Below are 4748 nucleotides of genomic sequence, written 5' to 3'. Positions count from 1 at the left end.
CGTGGTTGGGGCAATGGTATTAGCGGAACTCGGACGCCTCGTAGTTCCGTGCCATTTATTTTCTTAATCCATACAATCGGGCGCATCGGCCCGACAAAAACTTCTCACTGGAATTATAATTCTACTAGCATAAGGAATTCCAGTCATTCGTACACTCGAGTCGCGCGCAAATTATTTTGCACTATTTCCCTGACCTTCTGTCCCGCCGTTTATCACGATGCCCTGCAATATGGTGTACGGGGGTGTATCTAAATGCCACAAAGCGAGTTACAAATTATCTTTGATGTGCATCAGGCTTACGTTACGTGCACATACAATTGGAGCGCGCGACTTGTAAATAAATGTTTACCTTGTAATATACGTGCATAATCTCGTGTTTAATTACGTCATTTTCCTCGGCGGAGAATCATTCGCTGCCTAATAGTTCCACACGCTCTTTTTTTTCTTTTTATTTCATTCCGGCTGTTTATTTTTACTCCGATTCTATTTATGTTTATAAGAGTTAGAATCGCTTTTGTTTATCGATATTACCAGGGTTTTGTTTTGTTTTCTTTTTTTTTTCTTGTTCTTTTTTTTTTTTTTTTTTTGTTCTTTTCACATTGTGTTATTATCGAAGTTGCTTTCATGTCGCACAGGCGAATACACATGGGAATGAATTACCTTGAAAATGCTCCCTGACTTTGCTCGTAAAAAGCTAAAACATTTGTATAATATCGCCAAAAATAATGAAGATAAATATTGTCTACAATTCTCATTCGACTAAAACCACGTGTGAATGATTTCATCGGAGCCTTGAATTTTCGTTGGAATATTTCTGCGCACGTACAATCGATATAGTGTTTTGAAAATACATTGGAAAAATGAGATCAGGGATAGGAGAAAATATAGAACTGATCTAGAAAGTATTACCATCGTCGGTCGTCAATGTTTACAGTTTAACTACACGATCTCATAAGGGCTTAAAGAATAAAAAAAAATAAAAACTATTTATTATATTAATATAAGTGGTTATATAATATCATGAAAAGTAATTAATAGTATGTTAAATAGTAAAGATTAATTTGCAGATAAAATTAGCAGATAATTAATCGCAAGATTAGTAGTCATTACTCTATTAAATTTTGCGACAAAACTTACTTTACGTTGTGAAAGTGTGGATATTTTTAAAAAAGTAAAAATTTTTTTGCAGTAAGCTTTTTTTTTTGTGTTTTTTTTTTGGTTTTTGTTATTGTTTTCGGCTCTTTTCATTCCAAAGAATGTTGTGATAAAATTTTGCATCCTTAAGTACAGTTTTAAGCATCCTGTTATTTACCTAAATTTCTGAACAACAATACAAGTTTTTCACAATGCAAGAAATTTTATGATTTACAAGGCATAGAAATAAAACAATAAATAATAATACATAAATAGAGAAATCAGAAACAAGTTATTTTTATAGTTTAGGAGAGTAAAGGCCGTCAATATAGCTTTAGCATGGTCGAACTATTATTCGAGCCATCGATTAGCGGCAAAGCAGTCCAATCATAGCTTGTGGTAGTACGGAATTAACATCTCGCGATGTTAAAAGAACTTTGGAGCTTAGGAATGACGTCGTCACACGTAAAGTCCAATAAATTGGCATGTCAGCCGGGATAGCGCCGTAAATTAAATGACTGATTAGCAAATAACGACGCGGCGGCCGAGTCGAGAAATCGACGATAAACGAGTCGTCAACGCCGTCAGGTGTCGCACGGATCTCCCTACCGAATACTCCAACAGCGTGCAGCCTTGTATTTGCGGTTGCTAGCCATTAGGCGCCAGACTTTTCCGATATTCGCGCGCGAATCGAGTAATCAAGCATTGGGAAGCGATGGAGATTTCGATGGCGCGCATTTAGTCACAACGCCCTTTCACATTGCCGAAGAAAGTGAGGGTGCTAGTGTAATCGAAGCTGCTCTTCCATGCGCTAGCGTGCGCATTAATGGCCGTTTAAGCGAATATCCGTATGAGCGAATAAAGCGAATGACAAGGAAACATGACGTAGTAGAATACAGATTTAATTGCAGATGGTATTTACCACTGGTGCCCGGGCACGAATGAATCGCTTTATATTCACTCTCTCTCTCTCTCTCTCTCTCTCTCTCTCTCTCTCTCGCTTTATATATTCGTAAGCGCGTTACATTCGAACCTCTAATTTGTACTTTCTTTCCCCTTAGGATCGCGCGCTTTTATCCGACGAATGGAGCCGGGCCTTCGTCCCTCCCATTCATTCCCTGGTATGGAAAAATCGTCCCCACTGGCGGCGCGTAGCCTCGGCCGTATTTGTTTAAGCTCGGGGTCGATTGTAGCGTTGGCACAGGCTGTTTTGAAAACGTCTAGACGGCTCGCGTTGGGAAAAGACGCAGCTCGAACGCCCGCGGCATACGATATTTCGCGGCTAATTCGCGCGACTCTCCCCTGCCGGCGCTTGTTGTTCTCTCACCGTATAAGTCGTGCATGTGTTGGTGGCGGCGTTGCAGCTGCGCCGACGCTGGGCCGGCGAGCAGAACTTGAGCATGCCGAACACGCGCCGCCGAGAAAACGGCCGACGCGGGAGGATGCGGGAGGCTTGCGCGAGGAGACGTCTAGCAGCGTTGGTAGTGGCTCTTCCTTCCTTATTCCGCGCGGGATTGGAAGCGCCGATAATATCGAGCTTTCGACGCTCTGACTTGCTCGCCTGCCCCACGCTTCCCTACGGCCTTTAATGTCCGTCCTAGCCTTCCTTGCCGATTGGGTGGGGCGACGGTGGTGGGGCGGTGGTGAAAGGGGGTGAAATGGTGTTGGATCGCGGTAAAGGGGCCGGGGGGGGGATGAAACAGGATGAAGAGGCACGTTCGACGGACGCCCTTAGGAAGGGAATTTTTCGACAACTTGAGTTGTTAAAATGCAAAGGCTATCCTCGGTCATTTCGGCGGCACTTGAGGACGTCGTTTTAAGAAATTCACGAATTCTTTTACATGCCAGTACTGCTTTCGCAAAGTATATTACACGCGCTAACTTGGTTTATACGCTGTTTTTAAATTAAGCTAATTTGGAGCTTTCATTATGAAAGACAATAGCATGCTTATTAGTTTTAGGATTTGCAATTAATATTGAGAATACCCTTTTGTTGTCTTACTCTTTCTTCTTTACATCGAACACCGACTTTACTCTTTACTGCCTATATATAATCTTTTATAGGCTATTTTGATAAGCTTGTAACGCGAAAATGAACACGAGCAGCTAATATTATTTGAAACCCACGGGATTAATTAAGAACGCCCTTTTCCATTTAATTAATAATGACGATTTTTCGGCGATATGGGAGAGGTGGGATAGGGGGGTTTTGGGAGTCGACGGTTTACGTTGAATGAACTATGTTATATAAAAATTGACAAAATCATCGATCGTATCGATCGTAGAGTATTTTCATTTCATTTAAATTGTAGCAATATCCCAATAAAATTCATTCGAAGCTGCAATCGACGTTCAAATTTCTTCATTTGTTAATTTAACTCGTTAGTATGTTTAGATTAAAGGAGTGGGATGAAGTAAAGAAAGCCGAATGAAGAGGATAAATTTACATGGCAAGGGAATTTTTCACGAAAAATCTTATGTCCAATGGCGTATAATAATTAACAGATATTCAATCCTGTTCACGCAACAATAGCACATATCCAATAATTAAGAAGCGCAATATTTATATTAATATTCATTGTCTCTCGTATAAAGTTATTTGGTTATTCACTTTTAAGACTTCTGACAACTCCAACACATTCCGCGAATTCCAGTATGAGTCAACAACGTTTAACACCTCTAGACACGATTTATCACATTGCTGGCTCGTACGAAAAAAATCCGAACCACTTTACGCATACGTAAATGCATAATATATTGGCCATTTCTACGCCTGAAAGATAGAGGATCAATATTTGAATACCAATTCCACTTTGTGTCTAAGTTTCGAATTTCAATAATTCGCGTGAACAAACCTTGGTGCAGCTTTGAAATACGAAAGTACATTAATCATTCATACAAAAATAGAGAACGGTATTTATACTCAAACATTCATAAACAATGTTCATTATCCATAAGTCCATTAATCTTATAAAAACACGAAATACCGCGTTTATAGGAAACGAACGAAAATATACAATGAATCGGGAATGATTTGAATTGCATATTTATGCTGGTTCGCTTGAAAAAGCATTTGGAAGCTTATGTATTTTCGTACGCCGCGATGCAGAATTTTCAAATGCCCTACACATTCAGAGCTCTCTCTCTCTCTCTCTCTCTCTCTCTCTCTCTCTCTCTCTCACTTACATAAACGTACTGTTTTAAATTCGTTAAAGCCGCGAGATTGTAAGTAAAAATTCGTTTTTATAAGCCCCTGATAGATCGCTTAAAGCGTCCGACACATTTTCTCATATCGACACTAAGCCTTCATAAAAATTTTTAATTCCTACGAAGCTCCGAGCAGGTGTACGTGCTGTTACCGCGACGAATGCTCCACCTACGTCCTGCGCACCCCGTCACGAGAGACTGAGACAGGGTTAGGAGCGTCAGCGCGCTTCGGGCTAAAGCGCGAGCGTCGAACCGAGTGTAGAGACGCGCAAGTCCCAGAGAAAACGTCCTGACCTCGTCTTCAAGTTCTCGAGGCGCGCCTCCCTCTCTTTTTTCCCACCTTTCTTCTCTATTTATTTCTCTCTTCCTTTCTTACTTGGCACTCCTCCTCCTCCTCCTCCTCCTCC

The 4748-nt window shown here is 40.9% G+C and overlaps 1 protein-coding gene across 1 annotated transcript in view; it reads right to left on the bottom strand.

Annotated features, from left to right (window-relative positions):
* LOC105364137 (rap guanine nucleotide exchange factor 6-like) overlaps positions 1-4748 on the bottom strand; it is a 45429-nt gene that overhangs the window by 3936 nt on the left and 36745 nt on the right. The gene's annotated exons all lie outside the window — the stretch shown is intronic.

The sequence above is a fragment of the Ceratosolen solmsi genome, unplaced genomic scaffold, assembly GCF_000503995.2.
Source record: "Ceratosolen solmsi marchali unplaced genomic scaffold, CerSol_1.0 scaffold23, whole genome shotgun sequence".
NCBI lineage: Eukaryota > Metazoa > Arthropoda > Insecta > Hymenoptera > Agaonidae > Ceratosolen > Ceratosolen solmsi.
Note: the sequence above shows the minus strand (reverse complement) of the source record. Positions and strands in the feature narration are given on the sequence as shown.